Source organism: Pristis pectinata, chromosome 32 (genome assembly GCF_009764475.1).
Source record: "Pristis pectinata isolate sPriPec2 chromosome 32, sPriPec2.1.pri, whole genome shotgun sequence".
In the NCBI taxonomy this organism is placed as follows: Eukaryota; Metazoa; Chordata; class Chondrichthyes; order Rhinopristiformes; family Pristidae; genus Pristis; species Pristis pectinata.
The window spans coordinates 764,667-788,944 of NC_067436.1; the positions used below are offsets into that span (position 1 = coordinate 764,667).

At 46.8% G+C, this 24,278-nt stretch overlaps 2 non-coding genes across 2 annotated transcripts; both read left to right on the plus strand.

Annotated features, from left to right (window-relative positions):
• Nucleotides 1-15,521: 15,521 nt before the first annotated feature.
• trnav-uac (transfer RNA valine (anticodon UAC)) lies at nt 15,522-15,594 on the plus strand. The gene has a single exon. It is a non-coding gene; the product is annotated as a tRNA-Val (tRNA).
• A 3,595-nt stretch (nt 15,595-19,189) lies between these two features.
• Nucleotides 19,190-19,261, plus strand: trnah-gug (transfer RNA histidin (anticodon GUG)). Its single transcript has one exon. It is a non-coding gene; the product is annotated as a tRNA-His (tRNA).
• The last annotated feature ends 5,017 nt before the right edge of the window (nt 19,262-24,278 follow it).

Here is a 24,278-nt window from a genome sequence, read left to right on the forward strand (position 1 = left end):
GCCGAAGTTCCAGAATGCTGCTTGGATTAGAGAGCATGTGTTGTTGGGAAGAGTTGGAAAACATTTGGTTTGTTTAATCGCGATCGTCGGAAGTTGAAGGGAGAACTGATAGCAATTTATCATATTACGAGAGGCACAAATGGAGTAGGCAACCGGCTTCTATATCCAAGGGGCTAAGCGTCGAATACCAGAGCACAAGCCTTGACGTTGAGAGGCGGTGAGAGAAAAGACGATGTGTGCGGCAAGTTTTTTTCCCCAGAGAGTTTTGGGTGCTTGGACTGTCAGGTGTGGCGGTGGAGGGAAATTCAATTGGGGCACATGGATTTACAGGCAATGGAGAGTTATGGACATTTTGTAGGCAGAAATTATTAATGTACTTAAGAACTGAAAAACTTGTTTAATTTCTACGGCACAACATCGTGGGCCGGAGGGCCTGTTTCTGTGCTGCACTTTGTTTTCTAACCCAGGTGTCTTGATCTATGGCATAAAACCTCAACTAGCGTGACGTCATTCTGCCGAGAAGAACCGACCCCAGATAATTCAAAGTCAAGGTCGAGTTTATTGTCAGATGCACAAGTACACGAACACACAGGTGCAATGCAAAACGTACTTGCAGTGGCATCACAGGCAGATCGTGTTCTATAAGCAGCATTCTCAAGTAAACAAATTAAACATGAATTGTACACAATTTGTTCAAGGAAAAGAAGCTCAATTAGAATAAAACAAAATCACAGCCACTGCAAGTACGTTTTGCATTGCACCTGTGTGTTCGTGTACTTGTGCATCTGACAATAAACTCGACCTTGACTTTGAATTATCTGGGGTCGGTTCTTCTCGGCAGAATGACGTCACGCTAGTTGAGGTTTTATGCCATAGATCAAGACACCTGGGTTAGAAAACAAAGTGCAGCACAGAAACAGGCCCTCCGGCCCACGATGTTGTGCCGTAGAAATTAAACAAGTTTTTCAGTTGAGACCATATTCCTTCCAGTTCACAATTCCCGGCCCGATTCTGCCTGTCCCCCCCCCCCCCCCCCTCAGTGTGTTTGGAGTGGGAGAGACGGGGTTGGTTCAGGCGGCGAAGCGGCACGGATTTCTCAGCTCCTCTCCGCGCTGACCATATCTCACTATGAGAGTGAGGGGAGATTTCACCAGCTCCTTCATCTGCTCCCTGAACTTAGTCTGGGTCACCGCGTAAAGAGCTGTGTTCGTGCAGCAGCTCAGGAGCTGCAGCATGGAGCCCAGTTCCCTCATGGTGTTTGGTGGATACAAAGCCGGAGAAATGTCGTACAATCGGAACCACACAGAAGTCACCGTAAACAGCGCCCACATCGGGATGAAATTCCCCGAAACAACCAACAGCAAAATGAGGGATTTCCTGCGGCTCTCCATCTCCGGGTCTCTGCGACTTTCCCCACTGCTGTGACCCCGGAGTCTCCAGCGGGCTCTGCTCGCCAGTAAAACATGCCTGATTGTCAAAGCATTGAGCAGGAGAATGAGGACAAATGGGATCACAGGGGTGAGGAAGTAATTGAGGAGCTCGACTGCACCCCAAACCACTGAGAACAGAACACCGCCTCTAACCAAGCAAAACCAAGGTAAATTAGCAAACATGTATTCTCCTGAGAGCATGAAATACCAGAAAATGTTCTTGAAACAGCTCAGCACAGTCACGGTGCCCAGAACCACAGACGTCTTTCTCTCGGTGCAATATTTCGCTTTCAGCTTGTGACAACGAATGGCCACAAACCGATCAAAGGTGAAAGCGACGGTGAACCAGACAGAACAGTCGGTCGCTGCGTAAAGCAGTACGGCGTGGATATTACACACGGGGATATACCTTAGGAAACTAAACGCCTCCAAATAAACGATCGGAATCTGCCTCAGTATCTGGTCGAAGACAACGACCAGTAGATCCCCGGTTGCCATGAACACCAAGTAGAGAGTGACGCCTTTGGAGAGACCGCACTTTCCCCGCGACAAGACCGCAATCGTCAGCACGTTCACTGTGAGGAGGTAACTAAACACAAACATGACAGCAGGCTTGGAGCAATGTTAGCAGATTCACAGAGACGGATGTCAAATGTAGAAACTTTTTCTTGGATTCAGAGTTGGAGGTGGTTGTACCTGACAGAGGGGTTGTCTGCTGGAGACGGGGAGAATAGATCAGTGAAATCAACCAGTAACTCAAAAATAACGGCATCACCTCGAGCAACAGACAGGTGAGAAGCGGTGGCTCCGTGCTCTGGGAATGATGCCCGACGATTGAACAATTCATTACGCGTTCCACTTAATAAATATCAAAGTCCTCAGTATCTGGGAGAGGTGATATATTGACCTGGTCAGTATGCGAATTCAGCTGAGGCTTCTGACCCTGATCATTGCTCAGTGCTCTGTGAGAGCGTTGCTGATCATTTTGTGGTGACCCGGGGTCAGTGTGGGTTGGAGACACAATCAATCTTCCTGCTTTTTATGCAGAGACTTCATATTCGTTGTGGGTAAATCAGCCCTGGCAGCCAACGCAAATGTGTCGGGGCCGCCACCTGCTACTGACTGTGAACATGACGCAGCCACAATGGAGACTGTGGTGAAATTTGCACAGGTCGCCAGTGGACCAGTCTGATTCAGCCGCACGTAGTGCCTGGCAGGGGAATGGAGGCGGTGGGAAACTACCAGAGGTTCCAGAATGAAGTTACACCAGAATCAATGCAATAATACCAGTTTAGTTGTTGCTGCAGAGAGTTCCGACAGCTGGGATCACCATACACAGCAGCAGCGAGGACAGCGTGAATTACAGAAACGGCAGTGCAGATAGCAATGGTTTATCGACAAATAAATGTATCTGGGGACGTGTCAGCAATATGAGAAGATATCATCGAGATACGAACGATAAATAACACGGAGATAAACGCCATTCAAAGCGTTGATCTTCGCACACGGAACAAGTCTATGTATGGCATGTCCCTCAACCGGAGCTCAGTTAGTGAGGACCTTCCGCTTTGTTAACCATTAATGCCAGCCAATCTCCGTCACGAGAACAGTCCCTTGACACTGTCGCGTCCCGAACCAGAAATCAGCTTCTACAGAAAAAGAGGGCGCCTCCGATCGGTTCGAAAGCCACAGACAAACGTTGGAACCTTTTGGTAGGGGACAGATCTATCCTTGGTCGGACAACGATTACGACTCCGATTCTACCATGTAAAATGAAGACCCTAGAGGTCCCGATCCATCACTCTTGCCGAATAAGGGAAAGGGAATTAAGGCGAAAAGGCAGCTCCTCAGTAGGAGTACTCCTAAAAGCGATCCAGCCCGAGCGCCCGCTAATCCCATGATCTAAATTTACACCCCTTGGAAACCTCAGGAGATGTGTTTAATAATGTCAGGCGCCCAACCGTAAAACAAACCCGGAGGATTTTATAGATTATGTAATTGGGACATTTCAGTTGTACTAGTCAACACCCCCAACTTACCCAAACACCCGGACGGGCAGAATGGCGCCTGGTACAAGACCTGCGTAAAGTCAATGATATAGTGGAGCCACTATCTCCCGTGGTCCCGAACCCGGCCACCATTCTCAGTAAAATCCCTGCCAACTCTTGTATTTTTATACTTATAGATCTCCAGCATGCATTTTTTGCAATTTCCCTATTTCCCAAATCGCAGTATCTGTTTGCTTTCATCTTCCAAGGTCAGCAATACACCTGGACGCGTCTCCCACAAGGTTTTATGCACTCCCAGACTATTTTCTCCCAAGTTTTGCAGAAACAACTCCCACAGTTACAACTTTCTGACAAATCCACTGTTGTCCAGTATGTTGATGACCTTTTATTGGCAAGCCCGTCGGAGACCGCCAACATCGCAGACATCAACAGGTTACTTAACGCACATGATACCTCCACAGAAAGTAAAGCGAACCCAGCGCCAGGTAAAATTTCCGGGCATCCTTTTAAATGCTACTGAGCGGCAGCTCATGCCTGAACGTATAGCTCCCATCATTGCTACCCCAACGCCAGCTATACCGAAGGGTATGCGCGCCTTCTTAAATTTAGTAAATGTTTGCAGGCAGTGGCTACCTAACGTGGCCCTCCTTACGAAGCACCTCACACCACTGACGTGAAGCCAGTCCGTGGGACCTTTTGAAATTACGGAGGAACAAAAGGAGGCTTTTGATAAGCTCAAACAGGCCCTTGCCAGCGCCCCGACCCTGGGACGCCCTCGATATTATCGCCCATTTCAGCTCCTTGTGAATGTCCTGGAGGACTGGGCTACAGCCGTCCTCGCTCAAACCCATGGGGATAGAAAAAGACCGGAGGCATATTACTCTACTCGGCTGGACCCAGTTGCTCGGGGGCTCCCGCCGTGCTCACACATGCTTCCAGCAATCTACTCCCTCGTAACAGTAGCCTCCGATATAACCCTGCAATGGTCGGTGGTTGTTTATTCTTTCCATACCGTAACGGCACTCCTGATCTCCCATCAGACCCAACACCTTACCCAGGCCCGCTTTACAGATATGAGGTAGCGCTCCTGAATAACCCGCTTCTCCCCTTTGCAGACTGTACTACCATTAACCCTGCCACCTTCCTCGGGACCCCACCTGAGGATATTGAAGACCCACCACATAACTGTTTACTGCGTAGCCAGTTCTTAACTGCACCCCGTCCGGACCTTTCAGATCAAGCCTTCCAGCCAGCAGACTTAAACCTGTATGTCGACAGCAGTTCCTCCGTTTCGGAACAGGGAATACGCCTTTGCGGCTACGCTCTAGTAGATGACTCCCCCGTTACAGAGTCTGCATCTTTGCAGACCCCAGTCTCTGCCCAAAAGGCAGAAATTTTTGCCTTGACGAGAGCCTATGATTTAGCCAAGGACAGAGTAGCTAATATCTTTACTGATTCCCGCTATGCTTTTGGAATTGCCCATGATTTTGGCGAAAAAACGGGCGCACAGAGGACTTCTGACCTTTACAGGCAGCCCCATACCAGAATGTGGCTAACGTGAAGAACCTCCTCCAAGCCAGTCTCCTCCCTAAAAACTGGTCATCAATAAATGCTCAGCCCACCTCTCAGACTCCTCCCTAATAACAGGGCAATAACAGGGCAGATGCAGAGGCAAAATTGGCAGTACACGGGGAAAAATGTCGTTTCGACTGCGGAAAAACAGGCGGTTGTTTGTAAACCGACAATAACAACGCAGGGAACCGCAGACATGGTTACTGTGCAGCACTGTCAGGGGGACGCCCCTAACTCCGAAAAACAAGTATGGAAGGCGCACGGGTGTACGCACTCTGCGCCACATGGCCTCTGGCCCACTCCGGTCGGTCAAGTAAGTATACGTGATTCCTTGTTACCAATGCTTATTGACTGCCTGCATTCTGACACCCACCTTGGCAAGGAGGGAATGAGTAACATTTTACTCCGTACCTGGTGGCGCCCCATATTGGAGGAAGCAGCACAAGGTAAAATACGATCGTGTTTGACCTGCCAACAAACCACTGCTGGGAAAGGGGTGAGGTGCGCCGCAGGCAGAACTCCCTTGCCAGGGGGACCTTTTGAATGTATACAACTCGATTTTATTGAATTACCGCGTCTACATTGCTATAACCAATGCCTTATTATTGTTGATGTATTCAGTAGATGGATTGAAGTTTTTCCAACCACCAACAATAAGGCCTCGACGGTGGTGAAATTATTGCTTACAGAGATCATGCCAAGGTTTGGGGCACCCCAACAGATTAGTTCAGACAATGTCCCTCACCTCAAAGGGAAAATAAATGAGGAGTTATGCGAAGCACTGCATATCACACAACAGTTCCATTTCACCTTCCACCCTCAGGCAGCGGGTATAGTAGAACGAGCCAAAGGCACCCTGAAGAATAAATTGACTACATTAGTCTCAGAGACAGGTCTAAATTGGCTTAAGGTTCTCCCATTAGCTTTGTACCACATGAGAATTACTCCCCACTCGTCCACGGAGGTGTCGGCTGCCGAGATCGTCTATGTACGCCCGGGAAGAACCCCATGGGATGCTGAAACCCAGCCCCCTACCCAGGTTCACCCTAATATCATGGGGAATTAACTACAAAGTTATTTCAGGCAACTTACGACCTCGTTAAAGTCCCTTCATTCACAGGTGAAGAGCGCATTTACGCAGCAGGAGGGAAATATGCAGAGTTGCTTAAACTGGGAATTGGAGAGTCGGTCCTGATACGGCACTGGGACCTCGGTGGAAAGGCCCCTTCCAGATACTACTACAGACCCCTACAGCAGTGAAAGTACAGGGCTAGGAACGCTGGAATCATCTGAGTGACTGTAAATGATGACCACCAGAGAGAAAACGACGATTCTTAAATTTGGTCTCTTCATCATTACCGGTACTTCTGTGTGGGCATTACAGGACAATTTATTTTACAAAGCCCATATAAAACTGCATGGCAATTGCACCGTTTGCTACCCCTTGGCAGAATCAGTTAAAAAAGTCTTTTTTGTAGCAACACCAGGCTGGAGCCCCAGGGCTCTCTAAAGATATGAATACTCGAAAACAAAGTGCATTGGGCAGATGGGATCTTACGGCAGGGTGCTGCCAGGTAAATGTTTGCAAGGAACCAAAGCAGACCTAAGCAGCACAACTAGCCACCAGTCCTTCCGCCACTGATTCAACGGTAAGGGATGGGGTTGTGGGCCAGCGATAGTACAGCACTTGCTATCATGTACCACCACCAATGTAGAGAGGGAAATTGTGCATTAAGAGGAGGATGGTTTAGGTGTGAGTGTGCCAACACTAGGTGTGTTGAATTACTTGCAGGGGAGCGATGGGTTTGTGAGGAAGAGAACGGTACCCATGTGAAAGTGTCAGATGTCCCTTTGGAATGGCTAACCGGAAAAGTTATCTGAGAATTCATGGGAGGAGAGTTGCTGGAATCAGTTCGCATTCTCAGATGCCTCGTCCACAGCAAATGGGCAATATAACCTGTTACCGGGCCAAGAAAGGGTATGTGCTCCTTTTCAATGGTACCTATACCACCACCACCCCCACTCTGCCAGCCTGGTTCGCAATAGGAGCGATTGGGAGAGTCACGGTCCTCTACCTCCAGAAATCTCGTATCCGACGGTCAGTAAGTAAGTAATTGTGCGAAGAATGATGGGATCCTGTGGTAGTGGGATAATCGTTAGGCTATGCATTACTGAGTGATCTCTCTCAAGGTGGTTCGGCAGGGACCATGGCCGCAAACAATCAGAACTACCTCGTCTGCCGTCTTACCGTGCTGGAAACAGCACCATCAAGGGCCTGGAGGCAGTGAACCAGGAAATGGCGGAACTTCGACTTTATGCCCAACCGACCAGGTACGCTGTGGACTACCTGTTATCTCAGAAAGCGGGAGTATGTGCCATAATAGAGGATAAATGTGTCACCAATGTTAGGGATGAGGCCTACAATATTTCCCATGCCATTCTGGATATTCAGAAGCAAGTAGATAACTTTGGGCAGGGACTTGAAGGAGGGAAGGGTTTGTTGGGGTGGCTGATGGGAGGGTCAGTGGCATCATACCTGCTGCATGGAGCAGTAGGGCTTATAGTTATTATAATATGCTGTGTGGTGCTGACCTGTTTGAATACTTGTTGCAAGGTCCTTATTAATAAAATCTCGACCCCGTTCTAAGCAACCCTCTAGGTTATCATGATATGATAAAAGGGAGGAATGAGGTTTAGGATTAATAAACTATAACTGTATTCATATCTTAAGACGGATGAGAATCATAGCTGCTCGTAATACTGATTTAAAAAGTGGCATTCAGGCCGGAACAGCCACACCACTGCTCTCCTGGGCTGGGAGCGGTGGTATTTGCTGTGTCTGGAACTTAATTAGATTCCCATTATGTTTGACTATGGAGATGATAGTCAGTCTTAACGGGAAATGGGAAGGCTGTCTCAAACAATGAAGGTGATACCTGCCTTTGTCTCTCCCGATTGCAAAACGAATAGCTGAACATGGGGAGAGAGGCTGCTCTTTGTCCATCTGCAGTCGCCCTTTGTCCGTTTCCTGCTCAACCAAGAACTCCGGCGCCTGAGTCTTTAAAGTGTGCGTGACAATGTTTGTATAAATTACTGTCTTCCCCTTCTGTACCTCGGAGAACTCCGCTGCGGACTCTATCCAAGAGTAAGGAGGTTTCTCCCTAGCGATATATTGCTAAATAAATTCTTTTGAATTAACCTGTGGCAATGTGTGATTTGCAACAGACGGAAGTGGGGCTTGAAAATCGGGTTAACAATGAAAATACAATTCATTGTCAGCAGGTCACATGTAACTGCATCGTTTGAAAGACGGGATGCATTCATTCATTGCGCGAACGAGTATGTGAACATAATCGCATCTAATGACATGAAGTCAATCCTGTCCACAATCATGTGATGCATTTTATCCAGGCTTGAATACGACAAGCTCGCGTTTATTCTCCGGATCAACATATAAATAGTTGGCGGTTAATTATGCAGAGCCAGAATAACCAGGTCTATGACCTCCAGTCTCCTCAGATGAGCATTTCAACCCAAGCGCTTCGCTCTCCTCTTATTCAGTACGCCGATTTCCAGCAGCAAATTTGGGCACAGAAATCGGCAGACATTGCCATCAGTTGAAACGTTTACCTCAGTCATGAAGCCAAAGTAATTCAACAGATTATTTGGCAAAGTGATTGCTCCAGGAGAAAACCCATACGGTCGCAAGGAGAACGGGCAAAATCCACACAGACGGCGCCGGTGGTCAGGATTGAACTCAATTCTCATGCGCTGTGAGGCAGCAACTTCACCAGCTGCGCCACGGTGCCGAGATTTAGTTACATCCAGTTCCCCTCTCAACAAACAGAAATTTCAATGTCTGCAGGTGTCCTTGCAACAAGTAGACATCTCATAACTCCCCTTCAAGATGCAGAAGAAAACATTTGATTGTAACGCAGACAAAAAAAATCATCTCTCAACGTCGAAGTCGAGTTCATTGTCATTTACAGAAATTCATGCACACACATGTGCAATGAAAAACATAAATTGAACATGCACACAATTTTACAAGAATAATAAACAATTATAACAAAAAAGCACGAAGTCCATATTACTGCAAAGTGATCAAAGTGTTGCAGGAATTAAGTTTGTGCTGGTTGGTTCAAGAACCGAATGGGTGAAAGGAAGCAACTGTTCCTGAAAGTGGTAGTGTGGGACTTCAGGCTTCTGTACCTCCGGCTCGATGGTAACTGCGAGAAGATGGCATGGTCCGAATGGTGTGGGATCTTTGATGATGGATGTTGCGTTCGTGAGGCAGCGCCTCTGCCATATAAAGCCGCTGGTAAAGAATTATGTGCCTGTGGTGTATAGGCTCAGACCACTTCTCTCTGAAACTTCCCGCGTTGCTGTCCATTCGAACTTACGTGCCAGACCATGATGCAAGCAGTCAGGGCACTTCCCTGTAATCGTCGGAGGCCCAAGCCTTATCCCTTCATCACCTTCCTCACAAACAACTAGGGATCGAAACAACCATTCCAGGTCAGACAAAGGTTAACGTGCATACCCTCCATCCTCCTCTACTGCACTCGATGCTACCGAAGTGGCCTCGCCTACATCAGCAACACCACGCTTAGATTTAGTCGTCCGTTCAGCCAAGCACCCGCGCTGTATACTCAACGGCCATCCTGAGCTTCCTGATGCATGTCAAATCAACTCTCTTTCTTTACCCACACTGACCTGACTGTCGCCGCGCACCCCTGCCTTCGCCACTGCAAAACGCAATCTTGAACAATAACGTATTCCCCCTGTGTGGTCTAAGGTCAACGTCATGAACGATGAATTCTCCAGTTTCAGGTACCACGCACCACCTGCGTCCATCTCTTGATCGTCCTAAATCCTCTGAAACCCCCTTCATTGCACGCCTTTGTTGTGTTTACTTATCTGATCCAAGCCTCTGACTCTACCGGCACTCATCCTTCTCCTTACTTGGCTCATTTTGCCCACCTTCCGCATCATCACTTGTATCCACCTATCTCCTTCACTTCCTGCCTCATCCCTCCCGTTCACCATTTTGTTCCTGCTACTTCTCCCAAATAAAAATTCAGTCCTGATGCAGAGTCTCGACTCGACTGTCCCTTTGCCCCTAAAGATTCTGCCCGACCCCCTGAGATATTCCCGCTGTTTCCTTGTTGCACTAAAATGGCAGTAAAGTGGGAGATTGATGACGTAATAGAGACGATTAAATTTAAATCAAAGAGCTGCAAAGGTGTCAGAATCAAAAGAAGGCATAATCTCTCACTCCGTCATGAGTAAAATGAACGGTGCCTTCCTTACCAGTTTTCACTGCAGTGCAGTGCAGAAACATGCACAGAGTTCACAGATCAACACCTGAAAGCAGCTCACTGTGCAAGGCAGGAGACTACAGCTAATGGAATCTGGAACATATAACAAGCACACTGTGAGACGAACTCAGCGGTTCAGGCAGCGTCTGTGGAAGGCAAGGAATGGTCGTTCGTTCGGTTTAACATCCTGAATCTGGACTGACAGCACAGAGGGAGGAGAGTCAGTATACAGGAGAGAAGGAAGTGGTGAGGCAGGAGCCGGCAGGTGATCGGAAGACTTGGTCGGAATAAGCGATAATGGAGAGATGTGGAGAAGTGGGGAGACTGATAGATGGACTTGGGAGAAGGAAGAAGGGTGGGGTGAGAGGTTGAAACAGACAAGGAAAGGAAGTAAAATGGAGAGGGAGCCCTGTGGAAGCGCAACTGGGCAACGCAAGCCACTGATTTACTGCTGGTCACCGGCCGTCAGTAGGTGAGACACACGCTTGACAGACGATTTGACAATGCAGGAAGTGCACAGCTAAAGTGTGTGGCCGTGATCTTACAGTGGTTAGTACTCTGCGTTGTGGGCGCAGCAACGTCGTTTCGAATCCGAGTCACGGCAGGTCGCAGTTTATACTTTCGACATTCAACAGCTCCTGCAAATTCAACGTTTTACTTTTGCTGAATTTTCCGGACGTTCCTTCTCCCTGGGGGTTGAGTTTCAGCTGTAACCACCAGACTTCCCCTGCACACACCCCGACTCATACCTGGAACCAGGCAGTGCATTTGGAACTGAACCTTCTCGACAGATCAGCAGGCACTGGAGTGTAAACGGGCTCTCTGGGCATTTATCACCCATAAGGAAACACCGTTCACCGCCAGGGCCTGCAGAGTGCATGAGGCGGACCAGCCGAATGGCTTCAGCAACAGCGGAGGATCTCCGCTCTCTAGATTGGGGGACACACAGAACAGCTCCGCCATCTCCCCCAAGAATCCAACTCGCTCCCCATTCCTTTGATGTATTTTGTGTCCAGCAATGTGCTGACTGACTTCCGAAATACATTCAGCAATTTGACCACCGCAGCAATCTGTGGTTCAGAATTCCGCAGCTTACTCGCCCCCGAGTGAAGGCATTCCTCCTCATCTCATTGATAAACATTCTTCTCATATCATTATCCGTGTCCCCCTGGTTGTAGATTATTAATCTACCGGAATCATTCTGCAGGAATCCAGTCTGTAGAGCCCTTTCAGTACATTTTACGATGCATTTAGCAACGTTGCAGAAGAGCCGCAAAATCAGGAGAACAGGACAGAAAGAATTCATGGTGGTCCGAATGGCCTGCTTCTGTACTATACGGCTCTAAGTCTCGATGAAAATTATAATTGACAAAGAAAGGGGAAATATTAGGTATGTTCTCCCATGGTAGAATTGTTAGAGTCCATTTCAGTGGGAGTCAGAATTTTGGAGGGGATCTGAGGAAGATTTACTTTCACCAGAGGGCGGTAGAAATCAGGTACATGATGGTAAAGAAAACAGTGGATAAAAATGCACTCATATTCAACAGACAATTAATACGCACTTGGATCAGGAGGACATTACAATCTTTGTACCAAGTGAAAGCGAATGGAATTGCTGGAGATAGGTACCTAATGGTCGGGAGTGACAGGGTGGGCTGAAAGACCTGTCTCTGTGCTGTATGACGCTGTGATGCCAATGGGAACACTGAAGCTGCAATTCCAATAAATGGTCAGCAGGTCAGGCAGCAGGATAAAATAAACTGCCTCGCCCTGACTGACTGCATATCTGAACAGAACTGAAATAATGTAACAGCTTCCTCGATTTACCAATCCCTGCACTCAAATTTGTGATTTGTGCCGTGTATCAACGATATTCCGTGAAAAATATACTCAGTGTAATCAGAGTCATTGAATCAGAGTTTTGGAGCACAGAAGCAGGCCCTTCTGTCCAACTCATCCATGACCACCAAGTTGTCAACCTGAGACTGTCCCACTTGCCGGAACACTGAACACATTCTGGTAAAATACCTCTGTCACAAGAGTGTGGCGCTGATTTTGAAACAGTAGCTGCAAGCTATAAAATCCCCGATTTTCCCTTGTCAGGACTCCTCATGAACACACATGTTTCAATCAAGACATCTCTCGGTTTTCTCAACTGCAGGGGATACCCGGCCGGCCTGACAACCGTCCTTCACAAAACTCCCGTCCATTCCCGGTATCGGTCTGGTAACCTTCACTTAGTTATGTCCAGCTCATTCAGCTCCGACAAGAAAAAAAGGAGGCCAACATTGAACATGTTGCTGCTGATGTCGTGCTAGCGCCGCGCTCTATATTTGATATATAATCTCCATGCATTGGAAGTCAAATCATCCGACAAGAAACAGCAAAGTTACAGCGCTCCCCTAAATATTTGTAAAACTGACCAGTGTTTTTTTTAATCAATCGCGCACTAAGATACCAAGTTCTACCAGCATCGCGGAGTTTTGAAATCGTTCAAGAATAAAATAAAGTGGCCTTTAGTTTAGATTCCATGCCAAATGGACAATGTCATATTATTTGATATTGTTCGGACAGTTGTTCCGCCTGTTGCCCGCACCTCTTTTGAAAGGTCAGAAGGCTGTCCACTTCCTTGGAATTCAACTGCTGTGGTTATTTTTTTCTTTGTTGCCAATACCGCAGCCCTGCTTTGATCTTACGTTCAAACAGTGTGGCCTCACTTCTTGCTGGTTTAATAATTCGTTTCGTCTCATGGATAAAATTATTTGTTTATCTCATTAAGACAATACTTTACGTTCCCACGTTCCTGTCTTCACTGGAATACAGTTAACAAAGACGCTGAGCTGCCAGTCTTCCCTTCCCTGAAACCACGCTTCACAAATAGCTGACCGACGGACTTCATGGTCACCATCGATTCACCGGCCGTGTTGATGATGCTCATTCCATGGATGGATGTCTTGCTTTGTTTCCCCTGTGGCAGACCAACTGCGAAGCATCGTGACAGCTTGCATCAGTCATGTGTTTCAGCACAGCCGAATTTAGATAGAAACGGAACCCAGTCTTGAAATCCTAAATGACACACACAACTTCAGAGAGTGGGTACCCTTCTTTGTCATTTTTCCAGACTCTTTCTCTTCCTTCTCGTTCACTGTCCCTTCTCCAATAGTATATTGCAGAACTCATTTTGTTTCTCCAAGTAAGCTTCCAGGCATTAAGTGGAAAATGCAGACTCGAACGAAATGATTCATGTATCGAATTTTCACCTGCGCTTTTTGAGAAGCTGCTCGCTGCGAAGACAGTCACAGGCGACTTTCTCCAATAGGACCTTGTAATTCAAATGCCCCATCCTTCTGACCGTTTCAATAAACCTGGTATGCTTCCAAAACAGCACAACTTTTCCCACTGAATTGGATGCAGTTTGTTCTGTGGAGCCCCACCAATGTGCTAGACGTTATTCCTCCTATCTTGCGATTTATCTCGGCACAGTTTATCATCCATATTCCCAACACAGTGAATGGTGCTCACTTCCTGGAAACTAATCGATGATTTTCATTCATAATCTCGGCTAATGAGCGTGGTTGATGAGGGTAATCTCCCTGCCCACCAACACTCGACCCTCTTTAAAATATGGACGAGAAATGGTTTTAAAGTTTGCCCACTTTGCTGCATGAAGCTCTGCATTGAACGGAGACTTCTCCTCCTTTAATTCTCCCCTTGATATCTTCATGTTTCCATAACTTTTTCCTTTCTCAAACGGCTTCGCTGTGTCCTCCTTCAAATGTTCCATCTTTAAAGGGAAATGTGGAAAGATGAATTGCCGCCAATGCTCAGCAGGCCAGTGGTCGGCTTTCATCGGCTTTCCGGATGAGAAAAAGAAACAATTCTAAAGCGGGGCACTAATCTGGTCAGCGTAAAGTGAAACCAACATGGTCATAATTCCATTACAATGCTCTTTGGGGATTTTGTACTGTACAGGACTTTCAGTTATTACGAAAATCCCAACAAGTGTTGAGAATTTTTCAGTTGGCCAACGACACCGTGCGAAATGGGATGTGCCAACCAACGGTGAGTGTGCGTTGAATTCCGCAGCCGCCGCGCCACGAACACTGTGAGGACAAAATCAAAACGCAGCTTGCAGGACCCCAACGTGAGTTCAACTCGCCGACATCTCCAGGAAAGTGCAGCTGCCCATGCAACACAAGGTCAGGGCACCGAAGCAGTGGATCAGCTGAGCGACAAACGACCTGAAAGTGGGTACCGCGTTAGTTACTTTCAACACTGAAAGTCAGAAAACTGCAGTGGGGAAGATTCTGTTCCTGGACAGAAATGTAAATCACTTCGCACGTATCCCATGTGATCAATTTACTGAGGTTCTTCACTAGGTTTCCGTACATTCTGCCGACATGCTGAGTTTTGCAAAAAAGTTTCCGTTTTAAATCAGTGAGTATTTTATGGCGGTGTTAGATCTGACAGATACGGTGCTGGTGCCACATGCACAACTTTCTGTTCCTCTTTTAGAAGCTGACTCACATTACGAAATGTGTCGCCAGAAATAGGGTGTTTATTTTGCTACAGGTAATTTAGTTATCCACCATACAATGCCCCTGGTTTGCAGGTGAGTGCTTGAGTGTGGAAGAAATTGATTGGAATCTGGAAAATAAAATGGGATCAATGAAAGCTCAATGTGATTGTTCATCTGATGGTCACTGAAGACTCAGCGGGCCGAGTGGTCTATCTCCATGTTCCATGACTCGACAACTACCAAAGAAGCCCCAATTACTCACGCGTCGACCCTCCTTTTGCTATCCATGTCGTCGACAAATGTACCTGCCACATGTCCCAGTAACGTGTTTATATTAACTTTGTTGCCGCGGTGAGGGGAGTGAAGAGTTTGTCGGAGACTGGCGACGCGCGAATCTGTGGACAGAAATCACAGAGACACCACTGAGTTATCCGCGAGGTGGGGAGGGTCCTCCTGGGAAGACTGGTGGAAGCCAGAGCGACAGAGATGTTGTATTCCTTGCGTTATTTATACAACACAGACCACATTTCCCGACTGAAAGCGAGGGATGATGGGCCAGGCTTTGTGTTTGTTGTTGGCGCAGAAGAGATTGTAATTCACGGGGATACAACAGCCTCTGTCAGTGCTCAGCAGCGCGGCAAAGTAGATGAAGTGTTGGACGCTTCCTGCGGTTTCTGTGGTGTAGTGGTTATCACGTTCGCCTTACACGCGAAAGGTCCCCAGTTCAATCCTGGGCGGAAACATTGTTGTTTTGTTTTGGGCTCCAGGTTTTGAGAAACAAGCGACACTGAGTCTTAAAAGGAGTATTTCAAACCTAAAATTCTAGCAGCACATGTGAAGAGAGAGAAAGAATGGATGCACACACTTGAGGTCCGTAAAACGATCGGGACAGGACTTGATCCTGCAAACATATGATGATGTCACATCAAACACCGAAGTCAGACGCATTCTCCATTCGGCATCACAGCCCATTGAGGAACCGAGAAAAAAGCCTCATTAAGAATGATGCTGGGGCATGGGCCCTGCGAGCAATTGAAAAGACGGTATTCGTTTGATGGATGTTGCGTTCGTGAGGCAGCCCCTCTTCCAGATAATCCCGCTGGTGGAGAATGATGTGCCTGTGGTGTATTGGGCTAAGACCACTTCTGTCTGAAGCATCCCGCGTTCCTGCCCATTCGAACTGCCGTGCCAGACCATGATGCAGCAATCAGGACACGTTTAACAGTACGGTTGTTGAAGTTTGTCAGAGTGTTCGGTGACAAGCCGAACCTCCTTCATATCCGACTAATGTAATGTCGGTTGCGCGCCTTCCTGTAGATACAAGTTCCACAAACAAGACTGCCCTTGCCGGCCGATTCTCTCTGCCTGTTCAACCCCGTTAAGCTGAACTCCTCATACCACCAGTCTACCTTGTCTCAGTTGCCCAGACCCATTACCTCACATTATCGCGTTACCTCACATGCTCTCCACCACACTAACAGCTTTCAATTCCCTGGCCCCGCGGCTTCATCTTTACTATGAAGGTACGGCCCCTTTACAACTGAATTCTCCATCAACAAGAACTTGGTCTTCCACTTCTTTCTGCAACATTTATGCAACATGGAACATAGAACAACACAACACAGGAACAAGGCCTTCGGCCCAGGATGTTGTCCCAACCAATCCCTTCTGTCTGTAATACTCCGTATATGCCCATTCACTGCACTGACATATACCTTGTAAGAGCCGCTTAAATTCCCCTTAAACGGACACAAACTTTCTTTACCACCGTAACGGCTTGTGCGGCCACTTGCAGAGAGCTATGAAATTGGAGAACAATACCCCTCTGCAAAGCAACACTTTTAAGTGTCCTGCGGTTAACTGTATATTGTCCCTTTACATTTGATCTCCCAAACTGCAACACCTCACCTTTGGCAGGATTAACTCCCACTTGTCATTACTGTACCCATGACTGGTTCTTATCTACATCCCGTTGCGTCCATTGGAACTTCGTATATGTGTGTGTGACAAGCTGCAGAGATCCCAGTGCATATCCCTGAGGAACATTACGATATCGAAGCATGTCCCACCCATTAACACTCCGAACCAACTCCCACCAGGCAGAACAGGTTTTTCCCTGATCAACGTGCCTTTCGTTACTCTCACTTTCCACACATCACAGGTTAAGCCATGGCACTTGTATGGACCCGAATTGCGCCTGCCGTGTCCTCGGCTCCATTGAACAGTCCATGCTCCAAACCTACTCTGCACCACTTCACGAGCCTTTCCCCGCGACACCCACGACTGGATTGGTTCGGCCTAATCCATCCATACGGAACACGTCAATTCCGTAATCTTCGCTTCTAACTTCCAACCCGCTCTCAAATTCAGTCGGAACATTTTTGACAACTCTCCACCATTATGGATCTCTGTCTCCATTTCAGGAGACCAACTATCCACCGATACTTACTGCACCTCACTGACTCTCACAGCTACCTCGAGTACCCCTCCTCACACCCTATCTCTTCGAAGGGCGCCATCGCTATCTATGTTTCTCCGTCTCCGCCGCATCTGTTCTGGAGTCGAGAATTCTTCGTTCCACGGCATCTGAAACTCCCGATCTATCTGTAGAAGTGGTTTCCAGAGTCCTGACCCGCACTTCCCCCATTTCCCGTGCTTGTGCTCCCATCCCGGATCCCACCAGTTCCTTGTTCCTCACCTCTCACGCGACCAGCCTCCGCATCCAGCATATCACCTCCGCCATTTCCGCCTGGTGCAGCGGGATCGCACCACCACTCATACATTCCCCTCCCCAGCCCTTCCTGGTTTCCGCAGGGGCCATTCACTCCGTGACTCCCAAGTTCTCCATTCGTCATTCCCCAGAAGATGCCCCCGTGCACTGGCACTTTCCTCTGTAATCGTCGGAGGCCCAAGCTTTATCCCTTCATAACCTCCCTCACAAACAACCAGGGACCGAAACAGCCATTCCATGTCAGGCAAAGGTTCACGTGCACACCCTTCAACCTCCTCTACTGCACTCGCTGCTACCAAAGTGACCTCGCCCACATCAGCAAGACCACGTTTAGATTAGTCATCCGTTCAGCCGAGCACCCGCGCTCTGTCCTCACCGGCCGTCATGAGCTTCCAGATGCATGCCGAATCAACTCTACTTCCCTACCCACACAGTCCTGACTGCCCGAGCCCCCACCCCGGCCTTCAGCACTGCCAGGGCGAAGCCAAACTCAATCTTGAACAATAACTTATTCCTCCTGTGTGGTCTAAGATCAACGTCATGAACGATGAATTCTCCAATGACAGGTAACCCGCACTACCTGCGTCCATCTCTCTCTCCTGATCGTCCCAAATCCTCTGAAACCCCCTTCATTGCACGCCTTTGTGTTTACTCATCAGCTTCAAGCCTCTGACTCCACCGCCACTCAACCCTCTCCCTGCTTGGCTTGTTCTGCTCACCATCCACATCCTCACCTGGTACCACCTGTCTCCTTCCACATCCTGCCTCATCCCTCCTGCTCACGATTTTGTTCCGGCTACTTCTCCCCACTACAAATTCATTCCTGATGCAGGGTCTCGAGTCGAACCTTCAACTCTCCCTTTGCCCCTAAAGATTCTACCCGACACCTTAAGTACTTCCCGCTGTTTATTTGTAGCACTAAAATGACAGTAAAGTGGGAGATTGATGAAGAACCAGGGACGTTAAAATTTGAAATGAAAGAGCTGCAATGGTGTCGGAATTCAAAGAAGGCATAATCTCTCACTCGGTCATGGGTTAAATGAACGGTGCCTTCCTTACCAGATTTCACTGCAGAACAGTACAGAAACATCCACACAGTTCACAGATCCACAGTTGAAAGCGACTCACTGTGGAAGGCAGGAGACACAAGGTACTGCAGATAATGGAATCTGGAACAATAAACAAGCGCACTGTGAGACGAACTCAGCGGGTCAGGCAGTGTTTGTGGAAGGCAAGGAATGGCCGACCGTTCGGATTAACACCTGAATCTGGATTGACGGCGCAGAGGGAGGAGCGTCAGTACACATGAGAGAAGGAAGAATGAGGCAGAAGCCGGCAGATGATGGGAAGAATTGGTCGCCATGAGCGATAAGGGAGAGATGTGGACAGGTGGGGAGACTGACAGATGGATTTGGGAGAAGGAGGATGGGTGGGGTGAGAGGTTGAAACAGACAAGCAAAGGAAAAGAAATGGAGAGGGAGCCCTGTGGAAACGCAACTGGGCAGCGAAAGCCGCTGATTTACTGTTGGTCACCGGATCGTCAGTAGGTGAGACACACCCTTGACAGAGGGTTTGACAGTGCAGAAAGCGCACAGCTGAAGTGTGTGGCCGTGATCGTACAGTGGTTAGTACTCTGTGTTGTGGGCGCAGCAACCTCGGTTCGAATCCGAGTCACGGCAGGTCGCAGTTTATACTTTTGACATTCAACAGCTCCAGCAAATTCAACGCTTTACTTTTGTTGAATTTTCCGGCCGCTGCTTCTCCCCGGGGATTGACTTTCCGCTGTCACCACCAGATTTCCCTTGGACACACCCCGACACATACCTGGAACCAGGCGGTGCATTTCGAACTGAACCTTCTCTAAAGATCAACAGGCACGGGAGTGTAAACAGGCTCTTTGGGTATTTATCACCCATAAGGAAACACCGTTCACCGCCGGGGCCCGCAGAGTGCAAGAGGAGAACCAGCCGAATGGCCTCAGCAACAGCGGAGGAACTCCGCTCTCTGGATTGGGGGGCACACAGAACAGCTCCACCATTCTGTGTGCCCCAAAGTGAGTCCTAGATCTCTCCCCATAATCCAGCTGGCTCCCTATTCCTTTGATGTATTTTGTTTTTAGCAATGTGCTGACTGAATTCGGAAATACATTCAGCAACTTGACCACCGCAGCGTTCTGTGGTTCAGAATTTCCCAGCTTGCTCGCCCACGAGTGAAGGCATTCCTCCTCATCTCATTGTTAAACTTTCCACTCATATCATTAATGGTGTCCCTCTGGTTGTAGATTGTTGAGCTACGGGAACCATTCCACAGGAATCCAGCCTGTACAGCCATCTCGGTACCTTGTACGATGCAATTAGCAACGCCGCAGAAAAGCCGCAAAGTCAGGTGAACAGGACAGAAGGAATGCATGGTGGTCGCGATGAAAATTATAATTGACAAAGAAAGGGGAGATATTAGGTATGTTCTCCCATGGCAGAAATGTCAGAGTCCATTTCAGTGGGAGTCAGAATTTTGGAGGGGTTCTGAGGAAGATTTTCTTTCACCAGCTGTCGGTAGAAATCAGGTACATGATGGCACAGAAAACAGTGGATAAACATGCACTCATATTTAACAGACAATTAATACGCACTTGGATCCGGACGATATTACAATCTGTGGACCAAGTGAAAGCAAATGGAATTGCTGGAGATAGGTACTAGATGGTCAGCTGTGACAGGGTGGGCGGAAGGACCTGTCTCTGTGCTGTATGACTCTGTGGCGCTAATGGGAACACTGAAGCCAGGGTTTAGTATCAAAAGGTGAAAATCCAATAAATGGTCAGCAGGTCAGGCAGCAGGAGAAAAAACAACGAGTTGAACATGTGCTGCCTCGCCCTTACTGACTGCATATCTGAACAGAACTGAAATCACGTAACAGCTTCCTCGATTTACCAAATCCCCGCACTCAACGTTGTGATTTCTGCCGTGTATGAACAATATTCAGAAAAAAATATACTCAGTGCAATCAGAGTCATTGAATCAGAGAGTTTCGGAGCACAGGAGCAGGCCCTTCTGTCCAACTCATCCATGCCGATCAAATTGTCAACCTGAGGCAGTCCCACTTGCCGGAACACTGAACACATTCTGGTAAAGCACCTCTGTCACAAGAGTGTGGCACTGATTTTGAAAAAGTAACTGTAAGCTATAGAATCCCCCATTGGATGAAACGTCCTCCCCGATTTTCCCTTGTCAGGACTCCTCATGAACACACGTATTTCAATCAAGACATCTCTCGGTTTTCTCAACTGCAGGGGATAACCAGCCGGCTTGACAACCTTCCTTCACAAAACTCCCGTCCATTCCCTGTATCGGTCTGGTAAACGTCACTTAATTACGTCCAACTCATTCAGCTCCGAAAAGGAAAAAAAGGAGGCCAACATTGAACATGTTGCTGCTGATATCGTGTCAGCGCCGCTCCCCATATATAGTATATAATCTCCCTGCTTTGGAAGTCAAACCATCCGACAAGAAACAGCAACGTTACAGCATTCCCCTAAATATTTGTAAAATTGTGCAGTGTTTTTTTTAATCAATCGCGCACCAAGATACCAAGTTCTACGAACATCGCGGAGTTTTGCAATCTTTCAAGAATAAAATAAAGTGGCCCTTAATTTAGATTCCAAATGGACAATGTCATATTTTCTGATATTGTTCGGGCAGTTGTTCCGCCTATTGCTTGCTCCTTTTTTGAAAGGTCAGAAGGCTGTCCACTTCCTTGGAATTCAGCTGCTTGTGGTTATATTGTTTTTGTTTGTTGCCAACACCGCAGCCCTGCTTTGATCTTACGTTCAACCCGCGTGGCTTCACTTATTGCTGGTTTAATAATTTGTTTCGTCTCATGGATAAAATTATTTGTTTCTCTCATTAAGACAATACTTTACTTTCCCACATTCCTGTCTTCACTGGAATACAGTTAACAAAGACGCTGAGCTGCCAGTCCTTTCCCTGAAACCACGCTTCACAAAGAGCTGACCGACCGACTTCCTGGTCACCATCGATTCAACGGCCGTGTTGATGATGCTCATTCCATGGATGGATGTCCTGCTTTGTTTCCCCTGTGGCAGACCAACTGCGAAGCATCGTGATAGCTTGTATCAGTCATGTGTGTAAGCACAGCCGAATTTAGATAGAAACGAAACCCGGTCTTGAAAACCGAAATGACACGGACAACATCAGAGAGCAGGTACCGTTCTTTGTATTTTTTCCCGACTCGTTCTCTTCCTTCTTGTTCACTGTCTCTCTTCGCCAATAGTATATTGCGGAACTTATTTTGTTTCTCGAAGTGAGTTTCCTTACATTAGGTGGAAAGTGCAGACTCGAACGCAATGAATTGGAGATGTCACGAACCAGCAACAAAAGAAACACACTGAGCATGATTCAGTGTTAAAAACTATTTTATTAATCACTACTTATGATAATACGTAAAATAAAAGTTAAAAAAAAAATGTTAGTATGTTAGAATTCAAGAATGTTAAACCTCGAACGTTAACCCCAAAACTAAACTCTTCGTGTGTGTGTGTGTGACAAAGTCCAAACCTCCCAGTTCCTGAATGGTTCTTAAAGTTCAGTTCCGCAAGCCATAAGGTGAAACATGAGCAAGGGCTTCTTCAACAACCACCGTTGTCTGAAGATAAGATGTAGATGTAGAAAAACATAGAGAGAGTACATACGAAATCCAAATGTTCCACGATGGAACCCAAACGACACTTCAGTGTTTACTCGGTAGTGACTTCCTCACCCCGAAAAGCATCCGAACCGTGGTCGTCCACACACAAATACCTGTTTCCTTCTACAGGTCAGCAACAAAGTGAACTCCACCGGATTACTTCCAACTTCCATACATGGATTTCAGTGGCAAACACAGTTATTGTTTCTCATCCATCTATAGAGAAAACAAGCAGGCTGGTGTCTCTCTCCCTTCTCTCTCTCTCTTCTTCTTCTTCTTCTGACTTCTTCAACAACGTCATTACGTCCTTTATCTTCTATTGACGTAAGCACGCCCCACACACACTCTCTATCTTAAAGGGACTTTCACTGAGTCCGTAACACCTCCCACCTAAAAAAAAATTTTCCCAAGAAAATTTTAACCGCGCATAGAGTTAGTAATGTTAATAATTATCATGCTACACAACTACAGACTATCAGATTAGTACAGATACATGTTTCCCATTTAACATCGGGAAAGACAATCAGCAATCACATTATCTTTGCCTTTAATGTGAGTTATCATGAGATCAAACTCTTGCAAAATTAAACTCCAGTTTAACAGCCTTCTGTTCTTGTTTTTGACTCGGCTCAGAAACACCAATGGGTTATGATCTGTATACACAGTCAATGGTTTCTGAGCGGTGCAAACATATACACTGAAATGTTGCAAGGCTAAAACAAGCGACAGTAATTCTTTCTCTATGGTGGAATAATTCTTTTGATGCTCATTAAATTTCTTTGAAAAGTAAGCTACAGGATGGTCAATATCATCAAGGTCACCCTTCTGCAACAACACAGCTCCTGCAGCTTCATCACTGGCATCTACTGCTAATGAAAATGGCTTTTCAAAGTCAGGTGTTCTGAGCACAGGATGGTAGCATAAAATGGCTTTCAGCTTCTCAAATGCTTCTTGACAAGAATCTGTCCAAACAAACTTTACTCCCTTCTTCTGAAGATTAGTTAGGGGAAGAGCAATATCAGCAAAATTTTTACAAAATTTTCGATAATATCCAACCATTCCCAAAAATCTTCTAACAGTCCTCGTACCTGTGGGAATAGGGAACTCAGATATTGCTTGAACTTTTGCCTGAACAGGAGCTTGCTTGCCTTGACCTACAACATAACCAAGATACGTCACAGTGGCATGGCCAAATTCACTTTTAGCCAAGTTAACTGTAAGGTTAGCCTTGGAAAGTCTTTCAAACAACCTTTCTAACGCAGAGATGTGATCTTCCCAAGTATCATTCCCAGTCACTAAGTCGTCAATGTAGGCATCTGTATGTTTTAACCCATGAATCACTGAATTAATCATTCTTTGAAATGTTGCCGGAGCATTTTTCATTCCAAATGGCAAAACATTGTATTCATACAATCCAGAAGGGGTTACAAAGGCTGAAATCTCCCTTCCTCTATCTGTTAATGGAACACACCAGTACCCTTTTAATAGGTCAATCTTTGTAAGAAATTTTGCCTTTCCCACTCTGTCTATGCAATCATCCACCCTAGGAATAGGGTAAGCATCTGACTTTGTTACAGCATTCACTTTCCTGTAATCTGTGCAAAATCTAACAGTTCCATCAGGTTTAGGTACAATAACACAGGGCGAACTCCAATTTGAAGTAGAATGTCTAATAATATCATTTTCCAACATGTACTTTATTTCCTGATCAACAAGTTTACTTTTCTCCACATTCATTCGATATGGGTGTTGTTTGATTGGTTTTGCATCCCCAACATCAACATCATGGGTAATTATCGATGTTCTGTTTGGAACATCTGGGAACAGATTTTTAAATTTTAAAATTAATTCTCTGATCTGTTGTTTTTGTGAAACTTGTAAATGGTCCAACTTCGTTTCAAGGTTCTCCATGATATTTTGGTTTTTTAGTTTCGATGGAACAATATTTGGTCTAAATTGGTCTTCCTCAACATCAACATCAGGCATTCTAGA